The sequence below is a fragment of the Megalobrama amblycephala genome, linkage group LG5 (genome assembly GCF_018812025.1).
Source record: "Megalobrama amblycephala isolate DHTTF-2021 linkage group LG5, ASM1881202v1, whole genome shotgun sequence".
Taxonomy (NCBI): domain Eukaryota; kingdom Metazoa; phylum Chordata; class Actinopteri; order Cypriniformes; family Xenocyprididae; genus Megalobrama; species Megalobrama amblycephala.
The window spans coordinates 13,512,268-13,530,309 of NC_063048.1; the positions used below are offsets into that span (position 1 = coordinate 13,512,268).

Here is an 18,042-nt window from a genome sequence, read left to right on the forward strand (position 1 = left end):
GTGCTATGTAATTAAAATTAATTTCAATATATAAAAATACTGTTAAAAATCACACATTACTTGTTTGTCTCATGTAGCAGACCATTTTTGTGCCATGGATAATAGAAAGATTTTTTTTTACCCGGCTATATATAATTTCATAGCCAGTAAGAAATATTTATGGCTGGTAATTTTTTGTAGTAAAAAAATAATGTATCCTGCGTCCTGCAGTTTTTTAAATTTTATTTATTTATTTTAATTAGTGGCCTTGCTTGAGGCACCAGTAACACGTTTGTGTCACAACATTTCGATTAACACGAATGGCTAGCGCTCTGGAATACAAATGTATTGATTTAGCTTCTAATATTGAGTGAACGCAGGCTGCTTAATTAAGGTGTATCTGTGATATGATCTATCATCATCATCTGTGCAGCACAGAGGGATCAGACTGACCTGTACTGAGCTCTGTCTCAATGACATAATGAGAGAAACATCAGACATAAAAGGCAATCAATGTTCATTAAATTGTCAGTCTTCCTGCTGCTCACCGGCAGATGACGAACTCTAAACTGAAGATGACAAGGACATTAATGCAGGCAGCAATTCAACCTTCAATCTCTGCTGTGAGGCAGAGACGTGCAGAGACCATTTGGTAAGCAGTGCCTCAAAAAAGAGCAGCTGTTCTGTCTCTTTTGCTGTCCTGTTAGACTCTTAACCTTTATCAGCTCCTGCGGTGCCACATGCTGCAAATTAAGATGTAAAGAGAGACATTTTTTATACGTCTGCTATTGCAGTGGGAAGTCCAACTGCCCAATTTAGGTTTTTCAGGTAATTCCTGATGGCATTTCATTAACCACTGTGAGCATGAGTGAGATAATCATTATAATAACGACCAATGCAGGTGTATTAACGAATGTTAAATAATATTCAGAATATTATAAGTTAATACAATTCTGGTTTAGTGAACATGAACCAGCTATGAAAGCTTGTTTCTGCCACTAAAATGAATAAATAAATAAATCAAGGTAATTGTGCCTTTTTATCTTTTTTTCTTGCAATTGCGAGTTTTATCTCACAATTCTGACTTTTTTCTCAGAATTGCATGATATAAACTCAAAATTGCAAGTTATAAAGTCAGAATTGTGTGATATAAACTTGCAATAGCATCTTATAAAATCAGAATTGCATCATATAATCGCAATATAATCAGAATCGCAAGTTTATATCTCACAATTCTGACTTTTTTTCTAAGAACAGTGAGTTTATATCTTGCAATTCTGACTTTTTTTCTCAGAATATTAAAGTCAGAATTTGTGAGGTATAAACTCACAATTCTGAGAAAAAACATCAGTCTTTTTCCCCTCACAAATGGACATTATAACACACATATGTGATAAAACTCGCAATTGCGAAAAAAAAAAGTCAGAATTGCATGTTTATATATCACAATTCTGACTTTATATCACATAATTCTGACTTTTTTCACATAATTGCGAGATTTAAACTTGCAATTGCGAGATATAAAATCAGAATTGCGTGATATAAAGTCAGAATTTTGAGATATAAACTTGCAATTCTGACTTTTTTTTCGCAATTGCGAGTTTTATCACACAATTCTGACTTTATATCACACAATTCTGACTTTTTTTCACATAATTGCGAGATTTAAACTTGCAATTGTGAGATATAAAATCAGAATTGTGAGATATAAACTTGCAATTCAGATTTTTTTCGCAATTGCGAGTTTTATCACACAATTCTGACTTTATATCATACAATTCTGACTTTTTTTCACATAATTGCGAGATTTAAACTTGCAATTGTGAGATATCAAATCAGAATTGTGTGATATAAAGTCAGAATTATGAGATATAAACTTGCAATTCGGATTTTTTTCGCAATTGTGAGTTTTATCACACAATTCTGACTTTATATCTCATAATTCTGACTTTTTTCTCAGAATTGCGTCATCTAAACTCAAAATTGCAAGTTATAAAGTCAGAATTGTATGATTTAAAGGTGCCCTAGAACTTTTTAAAAAAAAGATGTAATATAAGTCTAAGGTGTCCCCTGAATGTGTCTGTGAAGTTTCAGCTCAAAAAACCCCATAGATTTTTTTTTATTCATTTTTTTAACTGCCTATTTTGGGGCATCATTATAAATGAGCCGATTCAGGGCTACTGGCCCTTTAATTCTCCTGCTCCACGCCCACGGAGCTCGCGCTTGCCTTGAACAGCATAAACAAAGTTTACACAGCTAATATAACCCTCAAATGGATCTTTACAAAGTGTTCGTCATGCATGCGGCATGCATGCGTCGGATTATGTGAGTATTGTATACTGGTATATTGTTTACATTGATTCTGAATGAGTTTGAGGCTGTGCTCCATGGCTAACGGCTAATGCTACACTGTTGGAGAGATTTATAAAGAATGAAGTTGTGTTTATGAATTATACAGACTGCAAGTGTTTAAAAATTAAAATAACGACGGCTCTTGTCTCCGTGAATACAGTAAGAAACGATGGTAACTTTAACCACATTTAACAGTACATTAGCAACATGCTAACGAAACATTTAGAAAGACAATTTACAAATATCACTAAAAATATCATGATATCATGGATCATGTCAGTTATTATTGCTCCATCTGCCATTTTTCGCTATTGTTCTTGCTTGCTTACCTAGTCTGTTGATTCACCTGTGCACAGATCCAGACGTTCTGCCCTTGTCTAATGCCTTTCATAATGTTGGGAACATGGGCTGGCATATGCAAATATTGGGGGCGTACACACCGACTGTTATGTTATGTTGAGATTCGCCTGTTCTTCGGAGGTCTTTTAAACAAATGAGATTTATATAAGGAGGAGGAAACAATGGTGTTTGAGACTCACTGTATGTCATTTCCATGTACTGAACTCTTGTTATTTGACTATGCCAAGATAAATTCAATTTTTCATTCGAGGGCACCTTTAAACTCGCCAATAGCATCTTATAAAATCAGAATTGCGTGATATAATCACGATATAATCAGAATCGCGAGTTTATATCTCACAATTCTGACTTTATATCACACGATTCTGACTTTATAACTCACAATTTTATAACTTGCAATTGCGAGGAAAAAAGTCAGAATTGTGAAAAAGTCGCAATTACCTTTTTTTTTATGTCATGGCAGAAACAAGCTTCCATAACTGACTGTGGGAGTACCTAAGGCATACATACATACATACACACATAAATACATACAGTACAGTCCAAAGGTTTGGAACCACTAAGATTTTTAATGTTTTTAAAAGAAGTTTCGTCTGCTCACCAAGGCTACATTTATTTAATTAAAAATACAGTAAAAACAGTAATATTGTGAAATATTATTACAATTTAAAATAACTGTTTTCTATTTGAATATATTTCACAAAGTAATTTATTCCTGTGATGGCAAAGCTGAATTTTCAGCATCATTACTCTAGTCTTCAGTGTCACATGATCCTTCAGAAATCATTCTAATATGCTGATTTGCTGCTCAAGAAACATTTAATGTGTACAATTGTACAAAATATTTGTGTACAATATTTTTTTTCAGGATTATTTGATGAATAGAAAGTTCAAAAGAACAGTGTTTATCTGAAATCTAATCTTTTGTAACATTATAAATGTCTTTACTGCCACTTTTGATTGATTTAATGCATCCTTGCTGAATAAAAGTATTCATTTCTTTAATTTCTTTTCAAAAAAATAAAAATAAAAATTCTTACTGACCCCAAACTTTTGAACGGTAGTGTATAATGCTACAGAAGCTTTGTATTTCAGATAAATGCTGTTCTTTTGAACTTTCTATTCATCAAGGAATCCTGAAAAAAAAAAAAAAAAAAAGTACACAACTGTTTTCAACATTGAAAATAATCATAAATGTTTATTGAGCAGCATATCAGCATATTAGAATGATTTCTGAAGGATCATGTGACACTGAAGACTGGAGTAATGATGCTGAAAATTCAGCTTTGCATCACAGGAATAAATTACTTTGTCAAATATATTTAAATAGTACACAGTTATTTTAAATTATAATAATATTTCACAATATTACTGTTTTTTACTGTATTTTTAATTAAATAAATGTAGCCTTGGTGAGCAGACAAAACTTCTTTTAAAAACATCAAAAATCTTAGTGGTTCCAAACATTTGAACTGTACTGTACATACATACATACATAAATAAAGTTTAGGAATTAGTGTCCAATACGGGAACTTTTTTCTATGAAAAATGTATCTGTTCTGATAATGAATACTGAAGAGCTCTCCACTCTGCAAACAATGTAAAAACTAAACTAAAACATTTTACTAAAACTATATCATTCAGGAAATTGTTCAGCGCATGTTTGCAATTAAACAGACTTGCAGGTGGTCACTGGTCACACCCACACAAACCATCACAGGAAGCATCTTAAATAATGTGTCGCAGGTGTGCGTTCTGTTTTGTAGAGAAGCAAACACCTGAATGATGCCAACTGCAGTCTCTAACACAAGCTTAAATAAGAGAGACATTGTATGTGATTTTAGGTCACAACGATAATCATATAATATACATGAAACAGAGTCACTTTCAATAGACTTTTTTTTTTTTTTCACAGCACAACTGCTTAATCATAAACAAATCTAAAATCAGGCAAGTCTTATATAAGATAATTTGAGATGAGATTGGGACTCATCTGAATAACAAAATGACTCCATTATCTCTCTTAAATTTAGATAGATTGAAATAATTTAGATTCATAAATACTATATGAATAATACTTGAACATTTAAATCTGCTCCACCCAAGAAATGAAACACATTCTGTATGCACAGCACCAAACAAGATAAACATTCAGAAAACAGCATCTGTCCTTAAAACGTCCTCTATTTCCCTTGGTTGACCATCACAGAGACTTTAAAATTTCCCTCATGTGCCACTAGATGGCAGCAGATATCTTAGGATGTTATTTTTGCAGTGATTTTTTTTAAAGGTTGCACAACAATTAAAGTCCACCGAAAATTAAAAGCATTACTGCATTGACACTGTAAACAATTGTAAATAACCTTTGCTGACTGCAAATAATTAGTATTAGACAATGTGCAAGTTTAAGTGTCCTCCAAAAACCATTTAAATGTGTAAATCAGTTCCCACGCTCTGGCCTGTTCTAAAAGATGGCTGTTGTGGGCCCAGGAATGGTTTATAGTGAAACGCTGAAGGGGTTTTCTGACACCCGCAGTTGCCATAAATAGCGAATCGTAGCAATACTGCAGCAACAATTTGAATAATTTAGAGCCGCCCTTAAAAGAGGAGGACCAAATATAGTATCCTCCACGTGCCTCCCTGCTCCTCCCAACGCCGACACAAAAGGATTTACTCTGTTCTGTTTCAGCCGCGATTGTGGAAGCAGCTTGCGGACCGCTCTCGTCTGCGTTCATTTAGCTTCAGAGCTGGATTAGAAACAGTTCAATAACTCTCCTGCCACTGAAAATAAACTGTTTTCAACCGCAGAGCCGCACTGCTTACGGCAAAACCACAAGCCTTCCATGAATCCCTCTCTTCTTGGGTTTCTTAATTTTATTGCAGATAGTAGAGAATAGCAGGGAGAGGCCCATACAAATCACAAATATTTATTATTTCTCCTTGATAGCAATAAAATGAAATGGAGAGGTACTAGACTTTTCTCCTGATATCTCACGTGTCTTCTCGGGAGTTTGGACATTTCAGTGTCACAAACTGTGCTCAGATATGCCAAGACATCAAAGTCTGCAAGTGCAAAATTTCAATATGAACTGTAATAATATATAATATTATATATTATATTTCTGTAAGGTTACTGTAAGACACAACAGAGTCTCACTGCTAACATATATGATAAATCTTTTATAAAATACGGCTTAAATTAATGACTTAATATAGAATTATATTAAAATAATAATATTTTTAGGTGACGATGTTACCACTTACAATAGTAATAACAGTAAATTATGCATAATTCTAAGTAATTAACCCTAAACCAAAGCAGACAGTTGACAGCACCCTTTGACTTCCATAGCAGGAAAGAAAAATACTATGGAAGTCACTGGGTGCCGTCAACTGTCTAGTTACCAACATTTTTTAAAGGATTAGTTCACTTCAGAATTAAAATTTCCTGATAATTTACTCACCCCCATCTCATCCTCAGTCGAAAAGAAATTCAGGTTTTTGAGGAAAACATACCAGGATTTTTCTCCATGTAAGTGAACGTCAATGGCTATCAACGGGATAAAGGTCCAAACTGCAGTTTCAGTGCAGCTTCAATGGGCTCTACACGATCCCAGCCGAGGAATAAGGGTCTTATCTAGCATAACAATACATCATTTTCTAAAAAAAAGTTACGTAATCACATTGGAAAGATCATGTGTGACATATATATAGGCGGAAGTATTGCGGTAGGGCAAAAAACTCCATCTCATTTTCTCCTCCAACTTTAAAATCGTCCGGCATCGTTGTTTTACCTTTGTAAAAGCCGTTTGACTTAGTCTTTGGATGTTCGCTTTGTAAACACTTGCTCTGTACTTCCGTCTACGTCACGCGTGACCTTTCCAACATGATTGCATAATGCGTGGTGCATCACACAGCTAGTGCAAGATGAGCATTTGTGGTATATATATATATATATATACATATATATATACATATATATATATATATATATGTATGTCAGATTGTTTCGCTAGGTAAGACCCTTATTCCTTGGCTGGGATCCTGTAGAGCCCTTTAAAGCTGCACTGAAACTGCAATTTGGACCTTCAACACATTGGTAGCCATTAAAGTCCACTATACGGAGAAAAATCCCGGAATGTTTTCCTCAAAAACCTTAATTACTTTTCGACTCAAGAAAGAAAGGCATATACAGCTTGGATGACATGAGGGTGAGTAAATTAACAGGAAAATTTGAATTCTGAAATGAACAAATCCTTTAAAATATCTTCTTTTATGTTCAACAGAAGAAAGAAACTCATACAGGTTTGGAACAACTTGAGGGTGAGCAAATAATGACAACATTTTCATTTTTGGGTGAACTATCTTTTTAAAAGCTAGCTCGCTATTGCTAGCATCTCCGAAAAATACTCCAAAAATGTATTTGAGTAAGTACAATGTAACTGCTTCACCTTAAAATATAGAGTAACCAAACAATATATTTAATATATAATATAATATACTGTATATTTAAATTGGTGCCAATACAACTATCTATTATGGGCACATATGCTAGCTGCTACACCACAGTTCCCATATTTCTGGTCTTTCTCATGCTGCCTCTCTCTCTCTCTTTCTTTGGTTCCCCACTGTGCTCTCCTTCCTTGTCCTTTCATGGCTCATTTAAATGTTTCTAAGGGAAGAAAACATGAATGATAGTGATTGGCTTAGATTACTACAGAAGCAGTGGTGTAACAGCCTGGTTTCACCTGATGAAGGCCCTCGACTCACAATAATTCATGAAGGTTTTTGAGGCTGCCAACACCTGCGATCTGAAAAATTCAGCAGGCCCGTGAGTGACTACTAAGAGCATGTTAGGTGGATTATCCTGGGCTGTCACCTCTTGCTCCTCTAACCAGCTGTGACGGTGCAGACGCTCCTATGTGCCTCCACGCATAGAGAGGATGGAGAGAAAGAGCCACACTGTTGTAAAATGAGATACTGTGGGGTGTGAATGCTCCAGTGATGACTAATTTACTTTGTGTCAGCTTGAATTTGCAGTGTGATAAAACACCATTTAAATGTTCAGTACTTTTCAGTGACCTGAAAGTCAGCTTATAAAAGTTTGCTAATGCGACAATATCGCCATAAAGTCTGGTCCACAATGCAGCTTATTCTGAAAATGAACGACATACTTAGACAAGAAAAGATAAATTCTGACGTAGCGAACATTAAACCCCGTGACTATTTGGCTGTTTCCGCTCAACAGACATGCTATACATTTATGTTTGATTCTATTATGATGCAATAATTCTGAGTGTACTGGAACTCGTTGCATATGTTTGTGTGCAACGCATTTTCCTTTTGCTGCTTGCCGTAGATAGGGAAGGGTCATGCACACTTTTGTACTTGAGTGTCGCAGGGTTTTTCGGGGTTGTCCTCTCACATGTGTGTGACGCTTAATAAAGTCGAGAAGAGTTCATTTTAATAATTATTCAAGCCTGCATGACATAAGTGTTCAGAGACAAAAGAAAACAAGAACAACAAAACTGGAAAGAAGGCATGCTTCCATTTTCTCTGAAAACTAAAACAAAATATTGTTTCTGCCACAAAAGAAAAATAATTAGTTGCTTTCAGATTCTTCTGTGCTTGTGTTTTGTCCTAAATCACAGACTCAAACAGTCAAAAACAAAAGTATTATCTTACTAAGAGCAATGCGATTAGCTCAGAGCTACAGCAATTCATGCTACCCTGCAACATGGTATCATGGAAGATGGCAGACTGAGATAAATGAATAAATGAATTTCATTTTGTCTTTTGAGTTTCTGCTCTATGTATGTATTTATAAACCCTTTGTCTGTGTGTACGGGTATCTTCGGTGCTAATTCGTCAGCAGACAGACATTCATTTTTAGCCTTAAATGATAAAAGGTACAATATTTCATATAGCATACCTATTTGGTGGTTTTTATTAAAGTGAAATTGGCCACAGTCGGCTCATAATAGACTTTATTTTAAGATATTTAGTGATTCTAATTAATTCATTCTAGCTCACCACTTTTGATTAGTCATGAACTCTCAGAAATTGGTTTTAATCCTGATATGTACCAGAAAAGTTAATTGAAATCTACTGAATAATTCATCAAAATGCATTTAAAACCTGAAATGGCTTTTGAAATCTTGATAAAAAAAAATTAAATAAAAAAATATCAGGTTGGATTTTCAAATGTAGTCCAATGTGCAACAAAAAAAAAAAAAAAAAAAAAAAAAACTTTCAAGACCTAATGAGCTTAATCATTACTTTAATACTGTTGATTAAGGATGTTTCCGTGAAAGACGTTGTTTTGACTTTGGCCAGTCTTAGAAGAATCATAATTATGCTGACCATCTTTTAGAAGAGCCCTTCAATGACATTATAAGTTGTAATTTAAAAAAAAAAAAACAGAAAAAAGAAAGAAAAGCTATGTGAAAAATGGCTCATTTATAAAACAGGAATGTATTTTAACAAAGACAGAATGTAAGAATAGAGTGTGAAAGGGAAAATAAAGAGTGAGAGAGAATGTGAAAACTCTTTGACAGTTTGAAATATCCAATATCCACAACTGTCAAGGAAAGCAATGCTATCTCCCATTACCTCAGGCAACGGCAGAGACCACCTCTCCCCTCTCGTGATGGAATGGCATGTTTTGTACACTCATGTTGAACACTTTCTATTGATGGGGTCTGATATGTCAACACACTGATGTATCTCGCAAGAAACCGAATCATTTTTACCCGGTCCTAAATAAAGAGCTACACAAAGGCAGACACAAAGTCCCCGTCTGGATGAGCTTGTGTACCGTGGCCAAATGAATGCTGTTGTTAGTGCTTCACTGATTGGCTATTCAGCATGATTAGAGACTTTTCAAAGAGCGGTGAATGATAGGGAGGGAAAATCTGCAGAATATGAGCTGATTTCTTGAAGCTGTGAAATCAGGCAGATTGCTGGGGATGGAGCGGAAGGGATGAGGGAAGATAAACAAGGCCTCTAGACCACGGGGGCGGCACGTTTTGATCGACTGCTGTGAAATCTTATACTGACGTGTTTACCCCTAAGAAATGACTTGAGTGTCGATCCATACCCTCAACCTCAACATCCAAGATGTCTGAAGATGTGGGCACGTGTGGAATCATATGTATGCATTACTGATGGGCACGAGTACCCTGAAATGACAGCAATGATCGATCAAGAAAATGCATGGTATGACTAAATTTAACACAGATCAAAGACAAAACTCAACACAACAGGAAAATGGGCACTTCTAAATTGTTCCTATCTATAATATCTTTAAAATAATATTTAATTTTTTTAAACACTAAGTTTATATTAATCGCATCCAAAATAAAAGTTTGTGTTTACACAATGCGTGTTTATTCATCATGTTTATTATGAATATATAAATACACACAAACACATGGATGTATATATTTAACAAAAATATATTATAAAATATTTATATATATATATATATATATATATATATATATATATATACACACACACACACACACACACACACACACACACACACACACACACACACACATATATATTCATGTAAATCTTTCTTGAATATACAGCAATGTAGTGCATATGGCAGCGGCTATTTACATTAAGTGACAATAGCAGCATTTTCTTTGCGATGCACTATTTACACTAGGTGAAAATAGCGATAGATTCTATTTACACCATGTAAAAGTATCAGCATAGTAATTATGCAATCTTTACTTTATATTGGCAGATACTATTTACACCTCAGTATTTTTGTACATTCAGAGGATGCAATAATATCACAGAGTGTAAATAATTTAATTTATTACAATTATTAAATGGATTCTGCCTTATTGGGAGAATAAAAAACCCTCCCTACACCTTCCCCTAACCCTACCCAATAAAGACTTTTAATATTATTAAATACTCATTAACAGTTAGCATTATTTTCATTTTTATTGAAAATAAATGTGAGCTTGGCAAAAGGCGAATTCGAACCCGAGTCGATCGCTTTAAAATCCAGATCTGCGAGCATTACTCGCTACTGCTGCGCCACTGAAGATGTTGAATTCTGCGCGACTTTTTTAAAACTTGAGTGGCCCAACCAGGCATTGGTGGGTGGAGCTAGTGTAAATAGCATTTGCCAACAAGGGTGCTATTTGCACTATTATGTAAACAAAGTTTTGTTTTGGATGTGATTAATCACAATTAACCATTTGACAGCACTATTTTAAACTCTTTATACAATTTAATTTAATATTTGTAAAAATAATATAATACATGTTAATATTAATATATAATATACATAATATAATATTATAGATTGTATAAATATTAAATATTGTATATATATATATATTCATGAGGAGAATACCTGTGTACTTATATATATATATATATATATATATATATATATATATATATATATATATATATATATACACAACAATTTTTTTATTTTGTTTGTTTGTGAATATATATATATATATATATATATATATATATATATATATATATATATATATATATATTAGGGGTGTAACAATACATCGATATAGATTGATACATCGATCTAATGTCTAACGATCCGATGCATCGATGCAATGCGTAAAAAATCGATACCTGTGGGCTAATTATAGAGGCACCTTTGTTTTAACACTCTCCACATTTTCACACAATATCAGTCTATGCATCATCGCCAACGCGTGCATTCTCACTTAAACTACCTTTCAGAACTTGTGAAAGACACTCAGGACAGTTGATGGAACTGTCACAGAAAGAATACGGTCAATAAACTGCCGCACAGGAGCTCCGCGCGCTGTGACTCTGTGTTGCTTCAAGCGCATCATTCTGCACACGGGATGCGCGCAAGTGCTTTGTGCCGCTCTGTATTAGAGCCTTTATAATACATTTGCACAATGAAAGAATATTAATAGCCTGTCTTGTTTTGTCCTACCTATAATATGGTGTTGCTTCATTAATTATACATTTAAAAGAAATGTCTGTGTATGTGTATATGTATTCCTTGTTTATCAGTTTTTTGACATTACACATTTTAGCAGAGAACTAAAATACTTTCTTGACTGTTGTCATGTCATAAGCTGTCATTAGATTACTGTGTGAATTTTTTATTTGTGGATGTCCCAATCAGGGTTCAGGATGTGAAATTTTGAAATAAATGTTTGTTTGAAATATATTTTGGTTGCAGTTGTGAGTTAATAAAAATTTAACTGGTTGTGTAAAATAGACTCAAAATATCGAAATATTGATCAAATCGAATCGTATCAATCGTATCACAGAACTTTTTGAGGTATCGGAAAATATCGAATCGCTGGCTATAAGAATCGATATTGTATCGAATTGTGATGAACTGTCCGATTTACACCCCTAATATGTATATATGTGTATATATGTATATATATATATGTATATATATATATATATATATATATATATATATATACACACATACATACACACACACATATATATATATATATATATATATATATATATATATATATATATATATATATATATATATATATATACAAAGAAAACAAACAAAATCAACAAAACACATTTTTGTAACTATTTTTAACTTGACATATCAAAAAACACTCAAAAGCATCAGACCCTGAAAAAAAAAATAGTTGGATGTGATTGAATGGTGAAACACATCCATCTAAGATTAAATAATAAAAAAACAAGCCCACATCTGACATATTTCTGTCCTCAAGCAGTCAAAATAAAGCCTGCATGTGTGTGTATTTTTGTTTTTGGATAAATGCATTTGTAGCTGCCTGAATAAACTGTACGAAATGTAGACCTTTTTAAATTCTCTCTGTTTTGTTTTGTGAATTTTGCCATGAAAGGCTATATTCCAATCATTGTGCATTTTACAAAGGTTCCTCCCCCTCATCATCTCTCCAAAGAGAATGAAAGAGAGAGACAGAGAGAAAAATGAAGGCAATCAAAAGAAAAGACAACCTGAGGAAAGAGTAAAATCACTGACATAATTACCCAGATTAGGCTCGAAAGAGTAATTGCAAGATAAACCCTCACGGATGTCATCTCTATGTGCTCTTTGTGGCTTAATCAGAGACACTACAGTATCAAATCAATATATGCTAAAAGCCTTTGGCGCTAAAACAGGAAAGTAAAACAGAACTGCAGAGAACCTGTTATAAAGTTTTACACTAATCACACAGGCCTCTGCGCCACATGGGCCTCACTACGGTCAAGGCTGGGAGAAATATTGTATTGACGAAGATGGGGAAAACATCCCCAGAATGTGAGTAAACTCAGTTGTGATTATTTGTGAGTGTTGTTGAGGGACCCATAGCCGTAGCATTCATAACACTCTCAGGTGATTTAAGGGCCATGGCTGTGGGGTCCACTTTGGCTCTCTGAGGCCCCCAGGCCAGCATAGATGACCTTCACACTGCCTGAATCAATAGCAATTAACTCAAACGCTATAGCCAGCGGTGCTTAGGAGAGAACCAAAGTTCCCAGTACAACTCGGCCTGTTTGCGAACACGAAAACACATTACAACATAGAGTGTAGACACATATAAATAATATGAACAATTCGCATGGCAAACCATGCATATGAACAAAATATCTAAGCCAATTATCAACATATCAGCTCATCCCACAATCATCCGATCTCGTTATTTAATTTAGCATTACTGAAGCATGACCTGTCAAGGTACTTTTGTAATGATTGGGGCTGTTCGCACGGAAATGAGGGCATGCATTTATTAACCAAACAAACTCATTTTCTTCATTAATGACTGACAGAATTAATGTGCAAAACCAAATCTCAGCACTAAATTGGCAAGGCACATCAGACGATGCGGTAAAATGAGTTCAATTACAGTATGAAAACAGGTTTTACCCGTTTACACAGTGACAGTATTATCTATTTCACTCAGATATAACAGATTTAAGCAAAAATATTAAAGATTTATATGATACTATAGCTTGCAATATTATAATAGATCATTTATATTACTGTACAACACAGACCCCAAATATTAACCTTAGCATTCAATGTATGTCTACATCTTATGTACGGAAAGACGGTACTTGAAATGAATTTGCTTAATAAAATTTTGTTTTAATGAAAACGAGTGACCTTGATATTTTTTATTATGCAATAACCATTTCATAAAAGCAATCGGGACTGTACTATATTGTGAATATAGTCAATGTTATAGTCAATGCTAGAGTAACACAAAAAAAAAGAAAAACTAAAATAAGATGCAATGTTGGTTGTAATATGTAAAAATGCAGAGTGTTAATATAATGAATCCAGCTTGTAATCATCTCTTTAACTCCTCAGAAATGTAGTTTTCTGAGCTCATATGTATTAATGGTGGTGTTTGTAATTTTAAGCATAATATATGAGATGACCTTGAGAGATCCTAGCTACATAACGGATTTAATAACTGTAAAGAAAGCAGGATTCAGTTATTTCAGACTCTCCAGCTTGAGTTGTTTTATATTCCAGCAAGCTATTCTGTGAGGGAAGTTTTCTTTGTTTAGAAGATAATTCATGCCAATCAAAAAATGACAGGGGAAAAGACATTCATATTCACATTCATTGTTAAGTTTGTAGGCTTTTGTATAATAATAAAATGATGTGATATAACATGTTTAGATGTTGAAGCTGACTACTGTAAAATGAACGAAGAGCATCTGGAAGAATATTTTACATAGAAAATTATAATACTGAACAGCTTGTACAAATATACATTCAAAACATTTCATTAAGGGGTCAATTCATGGAAAATCAAGTCAAAAAGTGTGTGTAGATGGATAGATACACATACATTTAGATAAAATATATAATAATAATAATAATTATTATTATTTCTAATTTCTCATCTGCATTTAACTTGCTTTACTTTTGTTTATCAGACATTTTTTCCCCAAAGCAACAAATGAATCACGAGCAATTTAACATAAAAGTGGCAACAATATTAGCTTTACAGCAAATTATATATATATATATATATATATATATATATATAGTCAAACCAAAATTTATTCAGACATCTTGAACATTTCATTCATTAATACAGTTTATTCACTATAGTTTAAAAAAATGGTAATAAAATATGACAAGATCTCAGAGTTAAACTGTGTAAAAAGAAAAAAATAATCCTAATTATGTCAGATAACACTTAAGCAAAACATGTTCGGGTCAAATTTTTATACATTTTATTGGTAGTCCACTGTATGAAGAATTTTTGCATATAATATGTCACAGTTTACTTTATTTTGCTATCCTCACTTACATAAATGAACTATAGTGTCCTGCACCCACTAGTAAAAAAATATAAAAAATTATATCTAGTCTCTGAATAATTTTTGGTTTGACTGTGTGTGTGTATGTGTATATATATATATATATATATATATATATATATATATATATATATATATATATATATATATATATATATATATATATGCTCATGATATGACCCCTTCATTAAATTATTTTAAGTCTTCCAGACTTAAATTTCATCCCAGCACAAAGTCAAATTTCCTCAAACTGGAAAAAAAAAAAAAAAAAAAGGTGTTTGTCAGACTCGGGGTTGAAATGCTGAGTGCGCATTAGAGTAAATCTGAAGTGTATGTGTACCGACAGGAGGACAGCGTGGTGTGTGACAGCAGCCAGTTGTCTGGCCTGAGCAGCAGCTACAGGCTTCTATGGAGCAGATAATAGATCTGGACAAATATCAGGTCGTGTGCACTCTTAGCAGAGGGTGGGTTTAGGCCTATAACACAAAAAAAGAGGACCATGATGTAGTCTAGCAGACCTATTAGACATTTGACTACTGGCCTCAGATGGTGCACCCAATGACACAAAATCATTTTACTGACTGTGTGATGCATACTGCACAGTAAAATGTAAAAATTTGGCTGAAATTACTAGTCTTAAAATAACTGTCTGGCTTGCTTAATGAGTCAGGGTGCACCAGGAATTTCTTCTGCGTTTTCTATACAGTCTCTTCATGCATCTTTGCAAGTATCCCTAATAATTACAATGTGCTCTTTTAAATGTAAGGGCTGTCAAGTCATTTCAGTGTTTGGTTATTAGTTCAGACATGAGCCATGCAAATGAGCAGTCCAGGTGCACACAGATTTCATTGCTATCAATCACAACTATTTTGCCTCGTGGCATAAGTGTAGTCAAATGACAACGTTTAGAAGCGTCTCTAGTCAGTATGAGAATAGTTCTCATTCTCTCTCTTCTTACAAACTCACTATAACATGAGGTGACACTCAGTCTGATGCCCTTACAGATGATTATGACTGACATTCACGGCAAATGAATGTGCAGGAGGTTGATGTCTGTATTCTCTGTCAATGGAGTGTTAAACTGCTGTATATGACTTTTACATCTGTCTAAAAACATTGCACAAGGACAGAAGATGATAGCATGCCATGTGCTCTAACAACACAAAAACAAAACAATTAATGTCAATGTCTGCTACGTCTGCCACTTATATTCTCTTGAGACTTTTTCTTTTTTTTTCCCTCAAGAACATTTTTGTTCTCGGGAACATGAGCCTAAAATCTAAAATCTGAATGCCCTGGATGCTGTCGTGATGAAATCCATCCCATAAGCTACAAAATATTAAAGAAGCTGCAAATCAGAAACTGCAGCATTTTACTTGGATTAATGATCACCAAGATAATCTTCATCCATCACCTAATCCTTACCTTAATTCTGACCTTACCCCAATAATAATAATAATAATAGAAAGAAAGAAAGAAAGAAAGAAAGAAAGAAAGAAAGAAAGAAAGAAAGAAAGAAAGAAAGAAAGAAAGAAAGAAAGAAAGAAAGAAAGAAAGAAAGAAAGAAAGAAAGAAAGAAAGAAATATTTATAATACTATTTTTGTCAAATATTATTGGTGATTTGATACATGTTATTGAAATGTTTTCTTGACAAAAAGTAATGCATACTTTGGTCTATCCTCATTCAAATACATAGGAGCTGTAGATCATTGTAAACAGCATTTACCAGGATGGCAGCTGAGTGAAGAAACTTGTCTTAAAGGGATTATTGGCAAAACTTGGTAGGGTTGCACGATATTGGAAAACAAAAATGACATTGAAATATTTTGTTTTATTGCAATATATATAGCGCGATATGAAAAAAAAAAAAAAAATCACCAGATGACTTGAATAGCTCTGTTTGGAAAGAATGAATCATTCTAGGATGATTTGGGTGATTTTGTAGGTGAGATTGCATAGAAAATAATTAACAAATTACAAGCATAGATAAATACAATAAAATAAAGATACAAATGAAATAAATAGTGCTTTATATTTTTGAGTTAAGTCTAACAGTATTCAGGTACAGAAAATGAATAATCAAATGTAAAATAACACCAAACTCTTCAATGTAAAAATTAAATATAATTAATCTGTGTTAAAACTGTGTTAAAAGTTATTTTTCTCTTTGTCTTTTGTTGTTTGATTAATATTCATGACACAGAAAGCTGCTTTCATTTTAATGCTGCATTCACACAGGGCATCGATGTTAACGCTTCTCATTTACTTTGAATGTACTTTGAATGGTCATGCATAGCCGAACTGAATTGTGGTGTCTGTCGCGTTGCTTCACTTGCGTTGCTTGCGATAGAAGTTGAAGATTTCTTAACTTTTCAAGCGCCAAGATTAAACCATTATTATACCAAGATTAAAATAAAACTAAAAAAAATAACAATGTTTTTTTGTAATATCAAACAAATAAATGAGGTGGAATTCAGCCCATAAGAGAAACCATCTCTCATGCCAACATAATAAGCATTTTGCTTTGCTCAGTGTTCACAGACATGCTGGAAGTCCCTCTATTACCTGGTTACCTGGAACCCCTGCGTACCGGTCCATATGGAGTCCTTCTAACATGCAGTCACAACAGACTCAAGCTAAACATTCACAACCACTCAAAAACCCAGTCATTTCCTCTACCAAAACATTTGTATCAACGTCGTTGCATTTCACTTCATTTTTCATGCAAATAGTAATCTTTTTGCCTATGAAATCTGAAGATTTGTATGTGCAGTTGGACTTTTTCCAAGTTATGACATCATCACAGGCTTGACTCAGACGCAACACTCCCCAAACGCTGGAGAACATCAGCTTCCATACAGCAACGTGCCGAGATATTAATGAGCTTATAGTTTAACTGATTATGTGAGAGCTAATCTGCTGTTTACAAACAGCAGCAGATCGGATTTTACAGGTGAGAAGCTAAACAAACTGCCTTGACGGTGATTGTAAATTGTCTTTTTTTATCATGCAAATATTGCAATTGA

At 33.7% G+C, this 18,042-nt stretch overlaps 1 protein-coding gene across 1 annotated transcript in view; it reads right to left on the reverse strand.

Annotated features, from left to right (window-relative positions):
• nrxn3a (neurexin 3a) overlaps positions 1 to 18,042 on the reverse strand; it is a 376,344-nt gene that overhangs the window by 261,044 nt on the left and 97,258 nt on the right.